The sequence below is a fragment of the Hyperolius riggenbachi genome, chromosome 5 (assembly GCF_040937935.1).
Source record: "Hyperolius riggenbachi isolate aHypRig1 chromosome 5, aHypRig1.pri, whole genome shotgun sequence".
Classification (NCBI taxonomy): domain Eukaryota; kingdom Metazoa; phylum Chordata; class Amphibia; order Anura; family Hyperoliidae; genus Hyperolius; species Hyperolius riggenbachi.
The window spans coordinates 447,819,277-447,843,885 of NC_090650.1; the positions used below are offsets into that span (position 1 = coordinate 447,819,277).

Genomic DNA, 24,609 nt, shown 5'->3' on the forward strand with positions numbered 1-24,609 from the left:
CACTTTCCTAGCAGAAAATGGCTTCTGAGAGCAAGAAAGAGGTAACAAAGGGGAATTTCTTATCAGTGAGGGTCACACTGTAGTCACTTCCTGTCTGAGTCAGGACTGAGTCAGCCACTTTCATACCTGATATTTAACTCTTTCAGGCAGAGAAAGAAAAAAAGGAACACCGCATAGTTATTTGTGTGCTAGGCACTGTACATACACATGTCTATCTCATTATGTCACATTTCAGTTCGGGTATCCTTTAAGGAACTCAGATGGTTAGCGGTGTAGTGTCCACTCTGAGGGATCTCCGATGGTTAGCGGTGTAGTGTCCTCTCTGGGGGATCTCCGATGGCTAGCGGTGTAGTGACCTCTCTGAGGGATCTCCGATGGCTAGCGGTGTAGTGTCCGCTCTTAAGGAACTCAGATGGTTAGCAGTGTAGTGTCCTCTCTGAGGGATCTCCGATGGCTAGCAGTGTAGTGTCCGCTCTGAGGGATCTCCGATAGCTAGCGGTGTAGTGTCCTCTCTGAGGGATCTCCGATGGTTAGCAGTGTAGTGTCCTCTCTGAGGGATCTCCGATGGCTAGCAGTGTAGTGTCCGCTCTGAGGGATCTCCGATAGCTAGCGGTGTAGTGTCCTCTCTGAGGGATCTCCGATGGTTAGCGGTGTAGTGTCCTCTCTGAGGGATCTCCGATGGTTAGCGGTGTAGTGTCCTCTCTGAGGGATCTCCGATGGCTAGCGGTGTAGTGTCCTCTCTGAGGGATCTCCGATAGCTAGCAGTGTAGTGTCCTCTCTGAGGGATCTCCGATGGTTAGCAGTGTAGTGTCCTCTCTGAGGGATCTCCGATGGCTAGCAGTGTAGTGTCCGCTCTGAGGGATCTCCGATAGCTAGCAGTGTAGTGTCCTCTCTGAGGGATCTCCGATGGTTAGCAGTGTAGTGTCCTCTCTGAGGGATCTCCGATGGCTAGCAGTGTAGTGTCCGCTCTGAGGGATCTCCGATAGCTAGCGGTGTAGTGTCCTCTCTGAGGGATCTCCGATGGTTAGCGGTGTAGTGTCCTCTCTGAGGGATCTCCGATGGTTAGCGGTGTAGTGTCCTCTCTGAGGGATCTCCGATGGCTAGCGGTGTAGTGTCCTCTCTGAGGGATCTCCGATAGCTAGCAGTGTAGTGTCCTCTCTGAGGGATCTCCGATGGTTAGCAGTGTAGTGTCCTCTCTGAGGGATCTCCGATGGTTAGCAGTGTAGTGTCCTCTCTGAGGGATCTCCGATGGTTAGCGGTGTAGTGTCCTCTCTGAGGGATCTCCGATGGCTAGCGGTGTAGTGTCCTCTCTGAGGGATCTCCGATGGCTAGCGGTGTAGTGTCCTCTCTGAGGGATCTCCGATGGCTAGCGGTGTAGTGTCCTCTCTGAGGGATCTCCGATGGCTAGCGGTGTAGTGTCCGCTCTTAAGGAACTCCGATGGCTAGCGGTGTAGTGTCCTCTCTGAGGGATCTCCGATGGTTAGCGGTGTAGTGTCCACTCTGAGGGATCTCCGATGGCTAGCGGTGTAGTGTCCGCTCTTAAGGAACTCCGATGGTTAGCGGTGTAGCGTCCACTCCAAAGGTGCGTTGGTTTCCTCTTGGGGGTCCGGACAGATTCCCACCACAGGCTTGTATGTGAAATACATCTGCATGTCTAGAATAAAATTGTGCAGGACTTTGCATTGTGTTTATCTGCTGCGGATTGACAAGTGTGAGCGGTTCCTATTACTTACGTAGGATCCATCGACTGTCAGTATTCCGTTCCAGTTTTGTGTTGTAGTGTGAACTGGCCGTTAAGGGGGGTATACATCTTAGTGTCGCCCGTCAGGATTGAGTTCGATTGGTGAGGCTGTTCAGAACGAGCCCCATACAGACACCTGGGACATGTGAAGGACACAAATGTACCTAATTTTTTACTTGTTTGTTTTCATTCTGGTTGGACTTGATGAATGGAGGGATTCCCCCCCCCCCCCCCCCCCCCCTCTCTACAGCTGTGAGTGTCTGACTGTGACCAGCAAAGTCCAGCCTTGCTGCAAATGGAGGCGGGGCAGTCCCCCATCCAGGTGGTAAATATGGCAGAATACTCAGTGCCCATAAATCATATCAATAAACAGATTGCATATTTACATTCAGTAGGGCGTCATACATCCACACATATGAAACATGAGTATTAAACTGTAAATTACGACTAAGAACCTGTATTCCTCAGTATCGGGATGTCCGATCCACCTGAACATTAACCAGAATGTGTATCAGACTGGCCTTAATAAGTACAATATCATAGCTCCCAATAGCTCCCATAGCAATGGTACAATATCATAGCTCCCAACTGTCCCTTATTTGGAAGGACAGTCCCTCTTTGGGAGCCCTGTCCCTCTGTATCTCATTCCTCCTCATTTGTCCCTCTTTCAGGACTTTGTCCCTCTTTCTATGTAAATATATATATTTCTCTACTAAAAATGTGTTTGACTTTAAACTTTATTCTCATCCTTTTAAAATGATATATTACTAATTGTAAAATGTTTACTATAAAGGAAAATGAACCAGGATAGAAAGGACCAGTGCAGTTTGAATTACAAAAGAACATATTTTCCTCATGAAATCTTTATGGTATGTGTGACTAGGGGTGTGATCAGGGGTGTGGCAGGGGCGTGGCTTAAGTGTCCCTCTTTCTCATCTCAATCTTGGGAGGTATGGGATTGTGTGTGTGTGTGTGGGGGGGGGGGGGGGGGGCTGTCTTGGATGTCCCTGTTTTCATGGTAGATGTATTTTCCGCCGGTTTCGCCTGTTTATCAGGTGTATCGGAATGCCAGCCAAAAAGGTGAAGTGTAGCGAGGTAATTGGAGTTCTTTTTATAAAAAGTCGCTCTGTACCGCGTGTCGTCATCGCCACAACTTTAACCATTTGCATTATCTTGTGGTTTTGCTGCTGATGGGTTGTGTGGAATTAAAGGTGATAAATCCTTGTATTTGGCATGCTGTCAGTTACAGGCGGAGCAATTAGTTATGAAAGAGGAAAAGAATGTATATTATGTGTCACCGACTGTTCACTCGCACCATTCACTTTCCACTGCAGGGCTGCTGACAGGAGCCGACTCCACCCGGACCTTCCCTGCCACAGGACTGCTCCGCTCAGTGGGACTCCGCTCAGAGGGACTCCGCACAGTGTGACTCCAGTCTGCCTCACCTACAGGTAATGCAGGATGGGACAGGGCTGCTTCTATCCTGCACATTCAGTAGTAATCTGTGCACTAGTGTGGTCACGGTGTCTACTCTTCTGTATGTACACCTGTGTGCTGTGTACATGGACAATGCACAGTACTACCTCTCCTGTTCTGTGTGTATGGAAGCTGCACAGTATGACTTGTCTTGTAGCCAGTCGGGTGCTGTAGCTGGTCGGGGGTGCTGTAGCTGGTCGGGGGTGCTGCAGCTGGTCGGGTTGCTGTAGCTGGTTGGGGTGCTGTAGCTGGTCTGGGGTACTGTATCTGGTCGGGGTGCTGGAGCTGGTCTGGGTCCTGTAGCTGATCGGGGTCCTGTAGCTGATCGGCGTTCTGTAGCTGGTCGGGGGTGCTGTAGATGGTCGGGGGTGCTGTAGCTGGTCGGGGTGCCGTAGCTGGTCGGGGTCCTGTAGCTGGTCGGGGTCCTGTAGCTGGTCGGGGTGCTGTAGCTGGTCGGGGTGCTGTATCTGGTCGGGGTGCTGTAGCTGGTCTGGGTCCTGTAGCTGGTCGGTGTGCCGTAGCTGGTCTGGGTCCTGTAGCTGTTCGGGGGTGCTGTAGCCGGTCGGGGTGCTGTATCTGGTCGGGGTGCTGGAGCTGGTCTGGTCAGGTTGGTGTAGCCAGTTGGTGTGCTGTAGTCGGTCGGGGTGCTGTAGGCAGTCAGCGTGTAGCTGGTCAGGGTGCTGCAGCCGCTTGAGGTTCTATAGCTGGTCTGGTCTGGGGAAGGGGGGGGGGGGGTGGCTGTAGGTGGTCGGTATGCTGTAGCTGTGGTCAGGGGTGCTGTAGCTGGTCGGAGTGTTGTATCTGTTCGGGACACTGTAGCTGGTCGGTGTGCTGTGGGTGGTCGGGGTGCTGGTTGGGATGTTGATGCTGGCTAGGGTGCTGGTCGGGGTTTGTAGGTGGCCGGGGTGCTGGAGCTGGTGAGGGTGATGTAGCCGGTCGGGGTGCTGCAGCCGGTCGGCGTGTAAGTGGTCAGGGTGCTATAGCTGGTCAGGGTTCTGGGTCTGGTCGGGTGCTGCAGCCGGTTAGCGTGTGGGTGGTTGGGGTGCTGTAGCCGGTCGGTGTGTGGGTGGTTGGGGTGCTGTAGCCGGTCGGCGTGTGGGTGGTCGGGGTGCTGTAGTTGGTTGTGGGGCTGGTCTGCTCCGGTGCTGCAGCCGGTCGGCGTGTGGGTGGTTGGGGTGCTGTAGCCGGTCGGTGTGTGGGTGGTTGGGGTGCTGTAGCCGGTCGGCGTGTGGGTGGTCGGGGTGCTGTAGTTGGTTGTGGAGCTGGTCTGCTCCAGTGCTGTAGCCGGTCGGCGTGTAGGTGGTCGGGGTGCTGTAGTTGGTTGTGGAGCTGGTCTGTACCTGTGCTGTAGCTGGTCGGGGGTGCTGTAGCTGGTCGGGGGTGCTGTAGCCGGTCGGCGTGTGGGTGGTCGGGGTGCTGTAGTTGGTTGTGGGGCTGGTCTGTACCTGTGCTGTAAGTGGTCGGGGTGCTGTAGCTGGTCGGGTTGCTGCAGCCGGCCTGGTCGGTGTGTTGTGTATAAGTTAGTATAATGGTCTTGTCGGGTATCACTAGTAATGTATTCCTTAGTCACCGGGGAAGCATGCGTGGCAGTTGTGTGGTGTGTGCGTTGGGGCTCAGAGCCTGTAATCATTATAATGGATTCTGATTTACGGCCGTCATTATAGAAGCGTTCGCAGCCTTATTCTTTCAATCATCCGAGTCTCCTGGACCAGCTCTAATAACTTTAATGGTGCAATTAGCCGCCGGGATCTGTTATTGATAAACCCCTGTGATCGCTCAGGCCTCTCTGAAGGCCACCTTCAGTGGTTGCCAGCCTTTGTAATCGCTCAGTCTTTGTTCAATGGTTGCCGGTCTCGGTGATCGCTCAGGCCTCTCTTCAGTGGTTGCCGGTCCCGGTGATCGCTCAGGCCTCTCTTCAGTGGTTGCCGGTGCCGGTGATTGCTCAGGCCTCTCTTCAGTGGTTGCCGGTCCCGGTGATCGCTCAGGCCTCTTTTCAGTGGTTGCCGGTCCCGGTGATCGCTCAGGCCTCTCTTCAGTGGTTGCCGGTCCCAGGGATCGCTCAGGCCTCTCTTCAGTGGTTGTCGGTCCATGTGATTGCTCAGGCCTCTCTTCAGTGGTTGCCGGTCCCGGTGATCGCTCAGGCCTCTCTTCACTGGTTGCCGGTCCCGGTGATCGCTCAGGCCTCTCTTCAGTGGGTCCCGGTGATCACTCAGGCTTCTCTTCAGTGGTTGTCGGTCCATGTGATTGCTCAGGCCTCTCTTCAGTGGTTGCCGGTCCCGGTGATCGCTCAGACCTCTCTTTAGTGGTTGCCGGTCCCGGTGATCGCTCAGGCCTCTCTTCAGTGGTTGCCGGTCCCGGTGATCGCTCAGGCTTCTCTTCAGTGGTTGTCGGTCCATGTGATTGCTCAGGCCTCTCTTCAGTGGTTGCCGGTCTCGGTGATCGCTCAGGCCTCTCTTCAGTGGTTGTCGGTCCCGGTGATCGCTCAGGCCTCTCTTCAGTGGTTGCCAGTCCCGGTGATCGCTCAGGCCTCTCTTCAGTGGTTGTCGGTCCCGGTGATCGCTCAGGCCTCTCTTCAGTGGTTGCCGGTGCCGGTGATTGCTCAGGCCTCTCTTCAGTGGTTGCCGGTCCCGGTGATTGCTCAGGTCTCTCTTCAGTGGTTGTCGGTCCATGTGATCGCTCAGGCCTCGCTTCAGTGGTTGCCGGTCCCGGTGATCGCTCAGGCCTCTCTTCAGTGGTTGCCAGTCCCGGTGATCACTTAGGCCTCTCTTCAGTGGTTGCCGGTCCATGTGATCGCTCAGGCCTCTCTTCAGTGGTTGCTGGTCCCAGTGATCACTCAGGCCTCTCTTCAGTGGTTGCCGGTGCCGGTGATCACTCAGGCCTCTCTTCAGTGGTTGCCGGTGATCGCTCAGGCCTCTCTTCAGTGGTTGCCGGTCCCGGTGATCACTCAGGCCTCTCTTCAGTGGTTGCCGGTGCCGGTGATCACTCAGGCCTCTCTTCAGTGGTTGCCGGTCCCGGTGATCGCTCAGGCCTCTCTTCAGTGGTTGCCGGTGATCGCTCAGGCCTCTCTTCAGTGGTTGCCGGTCCCGGTGATCGCTCAGGCCTCTCTTCAGTGGTTGCCGGTGCCGGTGATTGCTCAGGCCTCTCTTCAGTGGTTGCCGGTCCCGGTGATCGCTCAGGCCTCTCTTCAGTGGTTGCCGGTCCCGGTGATCGCTCAGGCCTCTCTTCAGTGGTTGCCGGTCCCGGTGATCGCTCAGGCCTCTCTTCAGTGGGTGCCGGTGATTGCTCAGACCTCTCTTCAGTGGTTGCCGGTCCCGGTGATCGCTCAGGCCTCTCTTCAGTGGTTGCCGCTGCCGGTGATTGCTCAGGCCTCTCTTCAGTGGTTGCCGGTCCCGGTGATCGCTCAGACCTCTCTTCAGTGGGTGCCGGTGATTGCTCAGACCTCTCTTCAGTGGTTGCCGGTCCCGGTGATCGCTCAGGCCTCTCTTCAGTGGTTGCCGGTCCCGGTGATCGCTCAGGCCTCTCTTCAGTGGTTGCCGGTCCCGGTGATCGCTCAGGCCTTTCTTCAGTGGTTGCCGGTGATCGCTCAGGCCTCTCTTCAGTGGTTGCCGGTGCCGGTGATTGCTCAGGCCTCTCTTCAGTGGTTGCCGGTCCCGGTGATCGCTCAGGCCTCTCTTGAGTGGTTGCCGGTCCATGTGATCGCTCAGGCCTCTCTTCAGTGGTTGCCGCTGCCGGTGATCGCTCAGGCCTCTCTTCAGTGGTTGTCGGTGCCGGTGATTGCTCAGGCCTCTCTTCAGTGGTTGTCGGTGCCAGTGATTGCTCAGGCCTCTCTTCAGTGGTTGCCGGTCTCGGTGATCGTTCAGGCCTCTCTTCAGTGGTTGCCGGTCCCGGTGATCGTTTAGGCCTCTCTTCAGTGGTTGCCAGCCTTTGTGATCGCTCAGCCTTTGTTCAATGGTTGCCGGTCCCGGTGATCGCTCAGGCCTCTCTTCAGTGGTTGCCAGCCTTTGTAATCGCTCAGGCCTCTCTTCAGTGGTTGCCGGTCCCGGTGATCGCTCAGGCCTCTCTTCAGTGGTTGTCTGTCCATGTGATCGCTCAGGCCTCTCTTCAGTGGTTGCCAGCCTTTGTGATCGCTCAGGCCTCTCTTCAGTGGTTGCCGGTGCCGGTGATTGCTCAGGCCTCTCTTCAGTGGTTGTCGGTGCCGGTGATTGCTCAGGCCTCTCTTCAGTGGTTGCCGGTCTCGGTGATCGCTCAGGCCTCTCTTCAGTGGATGCCGGTCCCGGTGATCGCTCAGGCCTCTCTTCAGTGGTTGCCAGCCTTTGTAATCGCTCAGGCCTCTCTTCAGTGGTTGCCGGTCCCGGTGATCGCTCAGGCCTCTCTTCAGTGGTTGTCTGTCCATGTGATCGCTCAGGCCTCTCTTCAGTGGTTGCCAGCCTTTGTGATCGCTCAGGCCTCTCTTCAGTGGTTGCCGGTGCCGGTGATTGCTCAGGCCTCTCTTCAGTGGTTGTCGGTGCCGGTGATTGCTCAGGCCTCTCTTCAGTGGTTGCCGGTCTCGGTGATCGCTCAGGCCTCTCTTCAGTGGATGCCGGTCCCGGTGATCGCTCAGTCCTCTCTTCAGTAGTTGTCTGTCCATGTGATCGCTCAGGCCTCTCTTCAGTGGTTGCCAGCCTTTGTGATCGCTCAGGCCTCTCTTCCGTGGTTGCCGGTGCCAGTGATTGCTCACGCCTCTCTTCAGTGGTTGTCGGTGCCGGTGATTGCTCAGGCCTCTCTTCAGTGGTTGCCGGTCTCGGTGATCGCTCAGGCCTCTCTTCAGTGGTTGCCGGTCCCGGTGATCGCTCAGGCCTCTCTTCAGTGGTTGCCGGTCCCGGTGATCGCTCAGGCCTCTCTTCAGTGGTTGCCGGTCCCGGTGATCGCTCAGGCTTCTCTTCAGTGGTTGTCGGTCCATGTGATTGCTCAGGCCTCTCTTCAGTGGTTGCCGGTCTCGGTGATCGCTCAGGCCTCTCTTTAGTGGTTGCCGGTGCCGGTGATCGCTCAGGCCTCTCTTCAGTGGTTGTCGGTCCCGGTGATCGCTCAGGCCTCTCTTCAGTGGTTGCCGGTCCCGGTGATCGCTCAGGCCTCTCTTCAGTGGTTGTCGGCCCCGGTGATCGCTCAGGCCTCTCTTCAGTGGTTGTCGGCCCCGGTGATCGCTCAGGCCTCTCTTCAGTGGTTGCCGGTCCCGGTGATCGCTCAGGCCTCTCTTAAGTGGTTGCCGGTGCCAGTGATCGCTCAGGCCTCTCTTCAGTGGTTGTCGGTCCATGTGATCGCTCAGGCCTCTCTTCAGTGGTTGCCGGTCCCGGTGATCGCTCAGGCCTCTCTTCAGTGGTTGCCGGTCCCGGTGATCACTCAGGCCTCTCTTCAGTGGTTGCCGGTCCCGGTGATCGCTCAGGCCTCTCTTCAGTGGTTGCCGGTCCCGGTGATCACTCAGGCCTCTCTTGAGTGGTTGCCGGTGATCACTCAGGCCTCTCTTCAGTGGTTGCCGGTCCCGGTGATCGCTCAGGCCTCTCTTCAGTGGTTGCCGGTCCCGGTGATCACTCAGGCCTCTCTTGAGTGGTTGCCGGTGATCACTCAGGCCTCTCTTCAGTGGTTGCCGGTCCCGGTGATCACTCAGGCCTCTCTTGAGTGGTTGCCGGTGATCACTCAGGCCTCTCTTCAGTGGTTGCCGGTCCCGGTGATCGCTCAGGCCTCTCTTCAGTGGTTGCCGGTCCCGGTGATCACTCAGGCCTCTCTTGAGTGGTTGCCGGTGATCACTCAGGCCTCTCTTCAGTGGTTGCCGGTCCCGGTGATCGCTCAGGCCTCTCTTCAGTGGTTGCCGGTGATCGCTCAGGCCTCTCTTCAGTGGTTGCCGGTCCCGGTGATCGCTCAGGCCTCTCTTCAGTGGTTGCCGGTCCCGGTGATTGCTCAGGCCTCTCTTCAGTGGTTGCCGGTCCCGGTGATCGCTCAGGCCTCTCTTCAGTGGTTGCCGGTCCCGGTGATCGCTCAGGCCTCTCTTCAGTGGTTGCCGGTGCCGGTGATCGCTCAGGCCTCTCTTCAGTGGTTGCCGGTGCCGGTGATTGCTCAGACCTCTCTTCAGTGGTTGCCGGTCCCGGTGATCGCTCAGGCCTCTCTTCAGTGGTTGCCGGTCCCGGTGATCGCTCAGGCCTCTCTTCAGTGGTTGCCGGTCCCGGTGATCGCTCAGGCCTCTCTTCAGTGGTTGCCAGCCTTTGTGATCGCTCAGGCCTCTCTTCAGTGGTTGTCGGTGCCGGTGATTGCTCAGGCCTCTCTTCAGTGGTTGCCGGTCCCGGTAATCGCTCAGGCCTCTCTTCAGTGGTTGCCAGCCTTAGTAATCGCTCAGCGTTTGTTGGGCGGTTGCCAGTCCACGTTGTGTTTGTGTCTCTTAGAAACTTCTGATGGAATTCTCTGACTCTGATCCGGTTCTCTGACTTCTGACTGCTGCACCTGATTATTTCCAACATCAAAAGATTTACTGGACTTTTGCTGGAGGCCCTGAGGGGACGTGTTGCACAATCCATGTTAGCAGTCTTGGCAGCGGCTGGAGTAGCTGCTTGTGGCGGCAGCAGCCTGGTGAGGGCGCTCTTCCGTTGTCACCTCTCATTACAGGAGTACAGCTGCTTCCCCTAGTGCCCCATTCTGCTGAAGGTTAGATTGTAAGCTCTGTGGGCCAGGCTGCTCAGGGGCTCCGGTGTTGCTGATCTTCCCCTCACGTCGTGTGAAATGTTGGCACTTTATGAATGCAGGAAATAGCTACGCCTCTCTGTTTGTTAAAGTTTTATACATCTATATAATTATTTCATGAGAATCCAGAAATAATCTCATCCCCTTTAATTATGGAGCCGGCCTTCGTCTTGTCTGGTTATTGTTGGCCACACACCTCGCGCTGTCTACGACTGTCGGTAATTACAGGGGCGGACTGCTGGGTGTGGTCTGTACGTCGGTCACGGGTTGTGAAGAGTCTCAGCGACTATCACAGGACCGGAGACACTGAGAGTCACTGATATGTGCTGTGGGGACTGTCTGCATATGGGCTGTGAGCAGACATTTGGCATTGCGCTGGGTGTGCTCTGTACGTCGGTCGCAGGTTGTGAAGAGTTTCAGCGACTATCACATGACTGGAGATACTGAGAGTCACTGATATGTGCTGTGGGGACTCTGCATGTGGGCTGTGAGCAGACATTTGTGCTGGGTGTGCTCTGTAGATCGGCCGCAGGTTGTGAAGAGTTTCAGCGACTATCACATGACTGGAGATACTGAGAGTCACTGATATGTGCTGTGGGGACTCTGCATGTGGGCTGTGAGCAGACATTTGGCATTGCGCTGGGTGTGGTCTGTACGTCGGTGGCGGGTTGTGAAGAGTTTCAGCGACTATCACATGACTGGAGATACTGAGAGTCACTGATATGTACTGTGGGGACTCTGCATGTGGGCTGTGAGCAGACATGTGGCATTGCGCTGGGTGTGGTCTGTACGTCGGTGGCGGGTTGTGAAGAGTTTCAGCGACTATCACATGACTGGAGATACTGAGAGTCACTGATATGTGCTGTGGGGACTCTGCATGTGGGCTGTGAGCAGACATTTGGCATTGCGCTGGGTGTGGTCTGTACGTCGGTGGCGGGTTGTGAAGAGTTTCAGCGACTATCACATGACTGGAGATACTGAGAGTCACTGATATGTACTGTGGGGACTCTGCATGTGGGCTGTGAGCAGACATTTGGCATTGCGCTGGGTGTGGTCTGTACGTCGGTCGCAGGTTGTGAAGAGTTTCAGCGACTATCACATGACTGGAGATACTGAGAGTCACTGATATGTGCTGTGGGGACTCTGCATGTGGGCTGTGAGCAGACATTTGTGCTGGGTGTGGTCTGTACGTTGGTGGTGGGTTGTGAAGAGTTTCAGCGACTATCACATGACTGGAGATACTGAGAGTCACTGATATGTACTGTGGGGACTGTCTGCATGTGGGCTGTGAGCAGACATGTGGCATTGCGCTGGGTGTGCTCTGTGCGTCGGCCGTGGGTTGTGAAGAGTCTCAGCGACTATCACAGGACCGGAGATACTGAGAGTCACTGATATGTGCTGTGGGGACTCTGCATGTGGGCTGTGAGCAGACATTTGGCATTGCGCTGGGTGTGGTCTGTACGTCGGCCGTGGGTTGTGAAGAGTCTCAGCGACTATCACATGACTGGAGATACTGAGAGTCACTGATATGTGCTGTGGGGACTCTGCATGTGGGCTGTGAGCAGACATTTGGCATTGCGCTGGGTGTGGTCTGTACGTCGGTTGCGGGTTGTGAAGAGTCTCAGCGACTATCACAGGACCGGAGATTCTGAGAGTCACTGATATGTGGGGAATCCAATGTTGTTGTTTTTTAATCGAATTGCCGTAAAATCGGATCATTTTATTGTGCCGTGTGTGTGGCCACCTTGGGTCAAGCTTACTACAGCGGTATTTGGCAGTACGCCTGTGTGCACACGTTTTCATGCGATTGGTGCAGGTGGATCTGTCACAAGTTCCCGTGGCCACCAGGAAGCGTGTGTCAGACGGTAACGAGAGACAGAGGTGGAAGGAGATTGGGTGGTTTCCAGGTTGCACGCTTGATTTTTTTTAAAATCTTCTTTTGCTCTTGATATTGTGTATGTGACTTAGAAGGAGTTGTAACATCCAAACTGTGCGGTGCCAACAAGGGAAGTCTCTTTTTGTTACAGTAATAAGCGAATCTCAAAATGCAAATAACAGAAACTTCCCATTTCAGATAAGATAAGGGCACTATGAGCAGAAGGTATTTGAATCCCCTCCTCACTTTGAACAGTTTACGCAGTGATGTAGCAGGGTTACCTAGATGATGTTTGTTGTGGGAGGGGCTGTAGAATAAGCAGTAAATTAAAGCGGACCGGAACTCAGAGCGTCCTCACTGTTATAAAAGATAAGCAGCAGCATAATAACCTTTAACCCTTTCGCTGCCAGCCGATTTGTCCTAAACGCCATCATCCACTGCCAAGCAGTCCATAGACCTTCTGCACTCATTGGGTTTACTTAGGATTTTTGATAAGAAAACTGACATGAAATAGGGCATATTATATATTGTATTTTTCTCCCATAATGAATTGAGCTTCAACACTGAAACATTTTTTTGACTTTTTCTGGAGATATAACTACATTTTTGAGTGAAAAAAGGGAAATAAAAAATATTTTTCTGTTTTTATTTTTTTCAAAGAAGAATTTACGGACAAAAATGTGAATGTTTTTAAAAGCCCTGATTCTGCTGAATACAACGATACCAGATATGTACTGGTATCCCACGTTTCCTGTTCTGGAATAGGGGCAGCCAGTACCGATATCTAGATATAGGTGCCCCCAGTACAGGTAGCCAGGTATAGGTGCCCCCAGTACAGGTAGCCAGGTATAAGTGCCCCCAGTATAGGTAGCCAGCTATAGGTGCCGCCACAACAGGTAGCCATGTATAGGTGCAGCCAGTATAGGTAGCCAGGTATAGGTGCCCCCAGTACAGGTAGCAAGGTATAGGTGCCCCCAGTATAGGTAGCCAGGTATAGGTGCAGCCAGTATAGGAAGTCAGGTATAGGTGCCCTCAGTATAGGTAGCCAGGTATAGGTGCCCCCAGTATAGGTAGCCAGGTATAGGTGCCCCCAGTATAGGTAGCCAGGTGTAGGTGCCCCCAGTATAGGTAGCCAGGTATAGGTGCCCCCAGTATAGGTAGCCAGGTATAGGTGCAGCCAGTATAGGTAGCCAGGAATAGGTGCCCCAGTATAGGTAGCCATGTATAGGTGCAGCCAGTATAGGAGGTCAGGTATAGGTGCCCTCAGTATAGGTAGCCAGGTATAGGTGCCCCCAGTATAGGTAGCCAGGTGTAGGTGCCCCCAGTATAGGTAGCCAGGTATAGGTGCCCCCAGTACAGGTAGCCAGGTATAGGTGTCCCCAGTACAGGTAGCCAGGTATAGGTGCCCCCAGTACAGGTAGCCAGGTATAGGTGCCGCCACCACAGGTAGCCATGTATAGGTGCAGCCAGTATAGGTAGCCAGGAATAGGTGCCCCCAGTACAAGTAGCCATGTATAGGTGCAGCCAGTATAGGTAGCCAGGTATAGGTGCCCCCAGTATAGGTAGCAAGGTATAGGTGCCCCCAGTATAGGTAGCCAGGTATAGGTGCAGCCAGTACAGGTAGCCAGTAATAGGTGCCCCCAGTATAGGTAGCCATGTATAGGTGCAGCCAGTATAGGTAGCCAGGAATAGGTACCCCCAGTATAGGTAGCCATGTATAGGTGCAGCCAGTATAGGAAGTCAGGTATAGGTGCCCTCAGTATAGGTAGCCAGGTATAGGTGCCCCCAGTATAGGTAGCCAGGTATAGGTGCCCCCAGTATAGGTAGCCAGGTGTAGGTGCCCCCAGTATAGGTAGCCAGGTATAGGTGCCCCCAGTATAGGTAGCCAGGTATAGGTGCCCTCAGTATAGGTAGCCAGGTATAGGTGCCCCCAGTATAGGTAGCCAGGAATAGGTGCCCCCAGTACAAGTAGCCATGTATAGGTGCAGCCAGTATAGGTAGCCAGGTATAGGTGCCCCCAGTATAGGTAGCAAGGTATAGGTGCCCCCAGTATAGGTAGCCAGGTATAGGTGCAGCCAGTATAGGTAGCCAGTAATAGGTGCCCCCAGTATAGGTAGCCATGTATAGGTGCAGCCAGTATAGGTAGCCAGGAATAGGTACCCCCAGTATAGGTAGCCATGTATAGGTGCAGCCAGTATAGGAAGCCAGGTATAGGTGCCCCCAGTACAGGAAGCCAGGTATAGGTTCCCCCAGTATAGGTAGCCAGGTATAGGTGCCCCCAGTATAGGTAGCCAGGTATAGGTGCCCCCAGTATAGGTAGCCAGTTATAGGTGCCCCCAGTATAGGTAGCCAGTTATAGGTGCCCCCAGTATAGATAGCCAGGTATAGTTGCCCCCAGTATAGGTAGCCAGTTATAGGTGCCCCCAGTATAGATAGCCAGGTATAGGTGCCCCCAGTATAGGTAACCAGGTATAGGTGCCCCCAGTACAGGTAGCCAGATATAGGTGCCCCCAGTACAGGTAGCCAGATATAGGTGCCCCCAGTACAGGTAGCCAGGTATAGGTGCCCCCCGTACAGGTAGCCAGGTATAGGTGCCCCCAGTACAGGTAGCCAGGTATAGGTGCCCCCTGTACAGGTAGCCAGGAATAGGTGCAGCCAGTACAGGTAGCCAGGCATAGGTGCCCCCAGTATAGGTAGCCAGGTATAGGTGCCCCAGTATAGGTAACCAGGTATAGGTTCCCCCAGTACAGGTAGCCAGGTATAGGTGCCCCCAGTATAGATAGCCAGGTATAGTTGCCCCCAGTATAGGTAGCCAGGTATAGTTGCCCCCAGTATAGGTAGCCAGGTATAGGTGCCCCAGTATAGGTAACCAGGTATAGGTGCCCCCAGTATAGGTAGCCAGGTATAGGTTCCCCCAGTACAGGTAGCCAGGTATAGGTTCCCCCAGTACAGGTAGCCAGATATAGGTGCCCCCAGTACAGGTAGCCAGGTATAGGTGCCCCCAGTACAGGTAGCCAGGTATAGGTGCCCCCAGTACAGGTAGCCAGGTATAGGTGCCCCCTGTACAGGTAGCCAGGTATAGGTGCCCCCAGTACAGGTAGCCAGGCATAGGTGCAGCCAGTACAGGTAGCCAGGTATAGGTGCCCCCAGTATAGGTAGCCTGGAATAGGGGCGGCAGTATAGGTAGCCAGATATAGGTGCAACAGTATAGGTATCCAGGTATAGGTGCCCCCTGTACAGATAGCCAGGTATAGGTGCCGCCAGTATAGGTAGCCTGGAATAGGGGTGGCAGTATAGGTAGCCAGATATAGGTGCAACAGTATAGGTATCCAGGTATAGGTGCCCCCTGTACAGGTAGCCAGGTACAGGTGCCGCCAGTATAGGTAGCCAGGTATAGGTGCCCCCAGCTCAGGAAGCCAGGAATAGGCGCCCCCAGCTCAGGAAGCCAGGTATAGGTGCCGCCAGTAAAGGTAGCCAGGTACAGGTGCCGCCAGTACAGGTAGCCAGGTATAGGTGCCGCCAGCACAGGTAGCCAGATATAGGTGCCCCCAGTATAGGTAGCCAGGAATAGATGCCCCCAGTACACGTAGCCAGGTACAGGTGCAGCCAGTACAGGTAGCCAGGTATAGGTGCCGCCAGCACAGGTAGCCAGATATAGGTGCAGCCAGTATAGGTAGCCAGTTATAGGTGCCCCCAGTATAGGTAGCCAGTTATAGGTGCCCCCAGTATAGATAGCCAGGTATAGTTGCCCCCAGTATAGGTAGCCAGTTATAGGTGCCCCCAGTATAGATAGCCAGGTATAGGTGCCCCCAGTATAGGTAGCCAGGTATAGGTGCCCCAGTATAGGTAACCAGGTATAGGTGCCCCCAGTATAGGTAGCCAGGTATAGGTGCCCCCAGTACAGGTAGCCAGGTATAGGTGCCCCCAGTACAGGTAGCCAGGTATAGGTGCCCCCAGTACAGGTAGCCAGGAATAGGTGCAGCCAGTACAGGTAGCCAGGCATAGGTGCCCCCAGTATAGGTAGCCAGGTATAGGTGCCCCCAGTATAGGTAGCCAGGTATAGGTGCCCCCAGCACAGGTAGCCAGATATAGGTGCAGCCAGTATAGATAGCCAGGTATAGTTGCCCCCAGTATAGGTGCCCCAGTATAGGTAACCAGGTATAGGTGCCCACAGTACAGGTAGCCAGGTATAGGTGCCCCCAGTACAGGTAGCCAGGTATAGGTGCCCCCAGTATAGATAGCCAGGTATAGGTGCCTCAGTATAGGTAACCAGGTATAGGTGCCCCCAGTATAGGTAGCCAGGTATAGGTTCCCCCAGTACAGGTAGCCAGATATAGGTGCCCCCAGTACAGGTAGCCAGGTATAGGTGCCCCCAGCACAGGTAGCCAGGTATAGGTGCCCCCAGTACAGGTAGCCAGGTATAGGTGCCCCCTTTACAGGTAGCCAAGTATAGGTGCCCCCTTTACAGGTAGCCAGGTATAGGTGCCCCCAGTACAGGTAGCCAGGAATAGGTGCAGCCAGTACAGGTAGCCAGGCATAGGTGCCCCCAGTATAGGTAGCCAGGTATAGGTGCCCCCAGTATAGGTAGCCAGGTATAGGTGCCCCCAGCACAGGTAGCCAGATATAGGTGCAGCCAGTATAGATAGCCAGGTATAGTTGCCCCCAGTATAGGTAGCAAGGTATAGGTGCCCCAGTATAGGTAACCAGGTATAGGTGCCCCCAGTACAGGTAGCCAGGTATAGGTGCCCCCAGTACAGGTAGCCAGGAATAGGTGCAGCCAGTACAGGTAGCCAGGTATAGGTGCCCCCTGTACAGGTAGCCAGGTATAGGTGCAGCCAGTATAGGTAGCCAGGTATAGGTGCCCCCAGTATAGGTAGCCTGGAATAGGGGCGGCAGTATAGGTAGCCAGATATAGGTGCAACAGTATAGGTAACCAGGTATAGGTGCCCCCAGCACAGGTAGCCAGATATAGGTGCAGCCAGTATAGGTAGCCAGGTATAGGTGCCCCCAGCTCAGGTAGCCAGGTATAGGTGCCGCCAGTATAAGTAGCCAGGTATAGGTGCCCCCAGTATAGGTAGCCTGGAATAGGGGCGGCAGTATAGGTAGCCAGATATAGGTGCAACAGTATAGGTATCCAGGTATAGGTGCCCCCTGTACAGGTAGCCAGGTATAGGTGCCCCCAGTATAGGTAGCCTGGAATAGGGGCGGCAGTATAGGTAGCCAGATATAGGTGCAACAGTATAGGTATCCAGGTATAGGTGCCCCCTGTACAGGTAGCCAGGTACAGGTGCCGCCACTATAGGTAGCCAGGTATAGGTGCCCCCAGCACATGTAGCCAGATATAGGTGTAGCCAGTATAGGTAGCCAGGTATAGGTGCCCCCAGCTCAGGAAGCCAGGTATAGGTGCCCCCAGCTCAGGAAGCCAGGTATAGGTGCAGCCAGTATAGGTAGCCAGGTAAGGTGCCGCCAGTAAAGGGAGCCAGGTACAGGTGCCGCCAGTACAGGTAGCCAGGTATAGGTGCCGCCAGCACAGGTAGCCAGATATAGGTGCCCCCAGTATAGGTAGCCAGGAATAGATGCCCCCAGTACACGTAGCCAGGTACAGGTGCAGCCAGTACAGGTAGCCAGGTATAGGTGCCGCCAGCACAGGTAGCCAGATATAGGTGCAGCCAGTATAGGTAGCAAGTATAGGTGCCCTAATATTGGATAGCAGATATAGGTATCTGAATATAGGTAGTAGGTTCAGGTAGTCCCCGACTTACGAACCCCTGACTTACGAACGGCATGGATTCTGTGTTTCCGCGGGAACAAGCCAAAACATTTTTTTTCAATTTGGGCTTGTAGTTTTTGAGAAGATTGATTTTAAAAAATGTAAAGAAAAAATGGCTTTTAAACTTGTATAAAAGAAGGTACAGTGGACAGAGGTGGCACAGAGGGGGACACTTGAGGCACAGGGGGGCACAGAGGGGTACAGGGGACGGAGATGGCACAAGATTCCGACTTAAGAACAGATTCAGGTTAAAAACGAAACTACAGTCCCTATCTCATTCATTAACCGGGGACTACCTGTATAGGTAGCAGGTATACTGTATATACTCGAGTATCGTTCTAGAAATTTAGGTATGATTAACTTCATAAAAGTATGGGGGTCGACTTATACACGCATCATACAGGAAGTAGAGGAGAGAGACTGCTGTCTGCACTCTCTCCTTTCTCGATCTCTGTATGACACGTAGTTACTAAGCGTCATACAGGAAGTAAAGGAGAGAGACAGAGAGGAGGCGGCAGCCGTCTGCACCCTCTCCTGATCTCTCTATGACGTGTAGTAATTACGCGTCATACAGGAAGTAGAGGAGAGAGAGGAGGCGGCAGCTGTCTGCACTCTCTCCTTTCTCGATCTCTGTATGACACGTAGTTACTACGCATCATACAGGAAGTAAAGGAGAGAGACAGAGAGGAGGCGGCAGCCGTCTGCACCCTCTCCTGATCTCTCTATGACGTGTAGTAATTACGCGTCATACAGGAAGTAGAGGAGAGAGAGGAGGCGGCAGCTGTCTGCACTCTCTCCTCTCCCGATCTCTGTATGACATGTAGTTACTACGTGTCATACAGGAGGCGGCTGCTGTCTGCACTCTCTCCTCTCCCGATCTCTGTATGACGCGTAGTTACTAAGCTTCATACAGGAAGTAGAGGAGAGAGAGGAGGCGGCTGCTGTCTGCACTCTCTCCTCTCCCGGTCTCTGTATGACACGTAGTTACTAAGCTTCATACAGGAAGTAGAGGAGAGAGAGGAGGCAGCTGCTGTCTGCACTCTCTCCTCTCCCGATCTCTGTATGACGTGTAGTAATTACGCGTCATACAGGAAGTAGAGGAGAGAGAGGAGGCGGCTGCTGTCTGCACTCTCTCCTCTCTCGATCTCTGTGTGACGCGTAGTTACTAAGCTTCATACAGGAAAGAGAGGAGAGAGAGGAGGCGGGTGCTGTCTGCACTCTCTTCTCTCCCGGTCTCTGTATGACACGTAGTTACTAAGCTTCATACAGGAAGTAGAGGAGAGAGAGGAGGCGGCTGCTGTCTGCACTCTCTCCTCTCCTGATCTCTCTATGATGTGTAGTTACTACGCGTCATACAGGAAGTAGAGGAGAGAGAGAGAGGTAGGCGGCTGCTGTCTGCACTCTCTCCTCTCCCGATCTCTGTATGACGCGTAGTTACTAAGCTTCATACAGGAAGTAGAGGAGGCTGCTGCTGCCTGCACTCTCTCCTCTCCCGATCTCTGTATGACACGTAATTACTACGCGTCATACAGGAAGTAGAGGAGAGAAAGGAGGCGGCAGCTGTCTGCACTCCCTCCTCTCCCTATCTCTGTATGACACGTAGTTACTACGCATCATACAGTAAGTAGAGGAGAGAGAGAGAGGAGGCGGCAGCCGTCTGCACTCTCTCCTCTCCCGATCTCTGTATGACGCGTAGTTACTAAGCGTCATACAGGAAGTAGAGGAGAGAGAGTAGGCGGCTGCTGTCTGCACTCTCTCCTCTCCCGATCTCTGTATGACGTGTAGTTACTACGCATCATACAGGAAGTAGAGGGGAGAGAGGAGGCGGCTGCTGTCTGCACTCTCTCCTCTCCCGGTCTCTGTATGACACGTAGTTACTAAGCGTCATAAAGGAAGTAGAGGTGAGGAGGCGGCTGCTGTCTGCCCTCTCTCCTCTCCTGATCTCTGTATGACGTGTAGTTACTACGCATCATACAGGAAGTAGAGGGGAGAGAGGAGGTGGCTGCTGTCTGCACTCTCTCCTCTCCCGGTCTCTGTATGACACGTAGTTACTAAGCGTCATACAGGAAGTAGAGGTGAGGAAGTGGCTGCTGTCTGCCCTCTCTCCTCTCCTGATTTCTGTATGACGTGTAGTTACTACGCGTCATACAGGAAGTAGAGGAGAGAGAGAGGAGGCGGCAGCCGTCTGCACTCTTTCCTGTCCTCCTCTCCTAAACTCTGTATGACACATAGTAATTACGCAAAAAGTAAGATAGACCGGGTCTCCACCTGGATTTTAGGCCGGATTGGCCAGGTTATTGCAAAAACCACAGTGCAGAGCACAACGTTTCGGCCCCAAGGCCTTTTTCGTGTGCAAGTAGTAATTATGCGTTATACAGGAAGTAGAGGAGAGAGTGCAGACGGCTGCCGGCGGGGGACACCCTGCATGGAGGAGTGATAGGGCAGAGTAATTACACCCTTACCGCTACTTCAGCCATGCAGGGGGCCACAGGAGGGGGCCCATGTGGAGGTAGGGAGGAATGATGTTGGGTCCCCTCCCCAAGGCTTCCATGGGGGCCAATTGCCAATTAATGTAGATGGTACGTTGTTGGCAGTTTGAGCACTACTTACCTACCAACACATACCTGGTACATGCTTGGCAGGGAAAGGGTTAGAGAAAGAACATTTCTTTGTTGGAGCTGATAGAAATCCTGCAATAAATCTGCAGCGTATCTATTTCCTGCTTTCATGGAAGCTCTTCTGCCAAGGACTTCTGAGCTGTCACAGGATTAGGCCTGCGAAACGCGTTGCAATTGTGGACTATTAGTGAATAAATGGTTGTGTATGATAAACCAGTGATAGTTTTGGTGTCTTCTTGGAGGAGGTATGTCCACCACTGCCTCCTCCTTTTTAAACAGCTTTTAATAGTTTTTATACAATTCTGGCGTCTCTGTTCTACAATTCAGTATATTGCCAAGTCCACCCCTGTTTCCTGTCTATGGAGAGCGAGTGGGGTCAGGTCTTCTCTCCCCACCTGCCAACACAGTGGCTGGCTTTGTGGTGAATCTATCTATTCACATGATCTTATCTATTGACCTTGGTATCTGGATTACCACAATATATCGGGCTCCCGGTGTCCTGTTATGTATTCACATTCTGTATGCGCTCCCTGATTTTACTTTCTGTCTAGTTGTAGTAAAGCAGTTATTACCGATGACTCTGTTTCCGTGTCAGTGTATTGTGTCAGAGCTGATCTGGCCGCGTGTGGGTCACAGTATCGATACGGCCGCTGGAAATCCTGTAACTGTAATAGTGAGCTTGGCAGAAAAGTGACAGCGGGTGTGTCTGAGGACAGCGCCAATCCCCTCTGGAGCATCCCGCTCTGCTGACATCACCTCCATCTATATCACATATCATTATTACATTACTAGCATTGCTTATATCTGCTCACATCTCCAGCCATGCAGCTCTCCCACAGTGTTGTCCCAGGTGTGGCTGCATGCTTGTTCCAGGTGTGACACTGCTGGCTGTATGCTTGTTCCAGGTGTGACTGCTGGCTGCATGCTTGTTCCAGGTGTGACTCCGCTGGCTGCATGCTTGTTCCAGGTGTGACTGCTGGCTGCATGCTTGTTCCAGGTGTGACTGCTGGCTGCATGCTTGTTCCAGGTGTGACTCAGCTGGCTGTATGCTTGTTCCAGGTGTGACTCTGCTGGCTGCATTCTTGTTCCAGGTGTGACTCCGCTGGCTGCATGCTTGTTCCAGGTGTGACTCTGCTGGCTGCATGCTTGTTCCAGGTGTGACTCCGCTGGCTGCATGCTTGTTCCAGGTGTGACTGCTGGCTGCATGCTTGTTCCAGGTGTGACTCCCCTGGCTGCATGCTTTTTCCAGGTGTGACTCCGCTGGCTGCATGCTTGTTCCAGGTGTGACCCCTCTGGCTGCATGCTTGTTCCAGGTGTGACCCCTCTGGCTGCATGCTTGTTCCAGGTGTGACTCCGCTGGCTGCATGCTTGTTCCAGGTGTGACTCCGCTGGCTGCATGCTTGTTCCAGGTGTGACTCCGCTGGCTGCATGCTTGTTCCAGGTGTGACTGCTGGCTGCATGCTTGTTCCAGGTGTGACTGCTGGGTGCATGCTTGTTCCAGGTGTGACTCCGCTGGCTGCATGCTTGTTCCAGGTGTGACTCCGCTGGCTGCATGCTTGTTCCAGGTGTGACTCCGCTGGCTGCATGCTTGTTCCAGGTGTGACCCCTCTGGCTGCATGCTTGTTCCAGGTGTGACTCCGCTGGCTGCATGCTTGTTCCAGGTGTGACTCCGCTGGCTGCATGCTTGTTCCAGGTGTGACTCCGCTGGCTGCATGCTTGTTCCAGGTGTGACTGCTGGCTGCATGCTTCTTCCAGGTGTGACTCCGCTGGCTGCATGCTTGTTCCAGGTGTGACTCCGCTGGCTGCATGCTTGTTCCAGGTGTGACTTCTGGCTGCATGCTTGTTCCAGGTGTGACTCCCCTGGCTGCATGCTTGTTCCAGGTGTGACTCCGCTGGCTGCATGCTTGTTCCAGGTGTGACTCTGCTGGCTGCATGCTTGTTCCAGGTGTGACTCCGCTGGCTGCATGCTTGTTCCAGGTGTGACTCCGCTGGCTGCATGCTTGTTCCAGGTGTGACTCCGCTGGCTGCATGCTTGTTCCAGGTGTGACCCCTCTGGCTGCATGCTTGTTCCAGGTGTGACCCCTCTGGCTGCATGCTTGTTCCAGGTGTGACTCCGCTGGCTGCATGCTTGTTCCAGGTGTGACTCCGCTGGCTGCATGCTTGTTCCAGGTGTGACTCCGCTGGCTGCATGCTTGTTCCAGGTGTGACTGCTGGCTGCATGCTTGTTCCAGGTGTGACTCCGCTGGCTGCATGCTTGTTCCAGGTGTGACTCCGCTGGCTGCATGCTTGTTCCAGGTGTGACTCCACTGGCTGCATGCTTGTTCCAGGTGTGACTCCGCTGGCTGCATGCTTGTTCCAGGTGTGACCCCTCTGGCTGCATGCTTGTTCCAGGTGTGACTCCGCTGGCTGCATGCTTGTTCCAGGTGTGACCCTACTGGCTGCATGCTTGTTCCAGGTGTGACCCCGCTGGCTGCATGCTTGTTCCAGGTGTGACTGCTGGCTGCATGCTTGTTCCAGGTGTGACTCCGCTGGCTGCATGCTTGTTCCAGGTGTTACTCTGCTGGCTGCATGCTTGTTCCAGGTGTGACTCTGCTGGCTGCATGCTTGTTCCAGGTGTGACTCCGCTGGCTGCATGCTTGTTCCAGGTGTGACTCCGCTGGCTCCATGCTTGTTCCAGGTGTGACTGCTGGGTGCATGCTTGTTCCAGGTGTGACCCCTCTGGCTGCATGCTTGTTCCAGGTGTGACCCCTCTGGCTGCATGCTTGTTCCAGGTGTGACTCCGCTGGCTGCATGCTTGTTCCAGGTGTGACTCCGCTGGCTGCATGCTTGTTCCAGGTGTGACTCCGCTGGCTGCATGCTTGTTCCAGGTGTGACTGCTGGCTGCATGCTTGTTCCAGGTGTGACTCCGCTGGCTGCATGCTTGTTCCAGGTGTGACTCCGCTGGCTCCATGCTTGTTCCAGGTGTGACTGCTGGGTGCATGCTTGTTCCAGGTGTGACCCCTCTGGCTGCATGCTTGTTCCAGGTGTGACTCCGCTGGCTGCATGCTTGTTCCAGGTGTGACTCCGCTGGCTGCATGCTTGTTCCAGGTGTGACTCCGCTGGCTGCATGCTTGTTCCAGGTGTGACTGCTGGCTGCATGCTTGTTCCAGGTGTGACTCCGCTGGCTGCATGCTTGTTCCAGGTGTTACTCTGCTTGCTGCATGCTTGTTCCAGGTGTGACTCTGCTGGCTGCATGCTTGTTCCAGGTGTGACTCCGCTGGCTGCATGCTTGTTCCATGCATGACTCTGCTGGCTGCATGCTTGTTCCAGGGGTGACTCCGCTGGCTGCATGCTTGTTCTAGGTGTGACTGCTGGCTGCATGCTTGTTCCAGGTGTGACTCCGCTGGCTGCATGCTTGTTCTAGGTGTGACTAGGCTGGCTGCATGCTTGTTCTAGGTGTGACTGCTGGCTGCATGCTTGTTCCAGGTGTGACTCTGCTGGCTGCATGCTTGTTCCAGGTGTGACTGCTGGCTGCATGCTTGTTCCAGGTGTGACTCTGCTGGCTGCAGGCTTGTTCCAGATGTGACTACACTGGCTGCATGCTTGTTCCAGGTGTGACTCTGCTGGCTGCATGCTTGTTCTAGGTGTGACTGCTGGCTGCATGCTTGTTCCAGGCGTGACTCCGCTGGCTGCATGGTTGTTCCAGGTGTGACTCTGCTGGCTGCATGCTTGTTCCAGGTGTGACTCCACTGGCTGCATGCTTGTTCCAGGTGTGACTCCACTGGCTGCATGCTTGTTCCAGGCATGGCTCCACTGGCTGCATGCTTGTTCCAGGGGTGACTCTGCTGGCGGCATGCTTGTTCCAAGTGTGACTCCGCTGGCTGCATGCTTGTTTCAGGTGTGACTCCACTGGCTGCATGCTTGTTCCAGGTGTGACTCCGCTGGCTGCATGCTTGTTCCAGGGGTGACTCCGCTGGCTGCATGCTTGTCCCAGGTGTGACTCCGCTGGCTGCATGCTGGTTCCAGGTGTGACCCCGCTGGCTGCATGCTTGTTCCAGGTGTGACTCCGCTGGCTGCATGCTTGTTCCAGGGGTGACTCCGCTGGCTGCATGCTTGTCCCAGGTGTGACTCCGCTGGCTGCATGCTTGTTCCAGGGGTGACTCCGCTGGCTGCATGCTTGTTCCAGGGGTGACTCCGCTGGCTGCATGCTTGTCCCAGGTGTGACTCCACTGGCTGCATGCTGGTTCCAAGTGTGACCCCGCTGGCTGCATGCTTGTTCCAGGTGTGACTCCGCTGGCTGCATGCTTGTTCCAGGTGTGACTCCGCTGGCTGCATGCTTGTTCCAGGTGTGACTCCGCTGTCTGCATGCTTGTTCCAGGCGTGACTCCGCTGGCTGCATGCTTGTTCCAGGTGTGACTCCGCTGGCTGCATGCTTCTTCCAGGC

The 24,609-nt window shown here is 54.3% G+C and overlaps 1 protein-coding gene across 3 annotated transcripts in view; it reads left to right on the top strand.

Annotated features, from left to right (window-relative positions):
• The window catches only part of EPPK1 (epiplakin 1), a 125,878-nt gene that overhangs the window by 12,490 nt on the left and 88,779 nt on the right, over window positions 1-24,609 (top strand). For all 3 annotated transcript variants that reach the window (XM_068238198.1, XM_068238200.1, XM_068238199.1), the window contains exon 2: window positions 3,076-3,192. The gene's annotated coding sequence lies outside the window, so the exon portion shown is untranslated. The remainder of the gene's footprint in view (window positions 1-3,075; window positions 3,193-24,609) is intronic.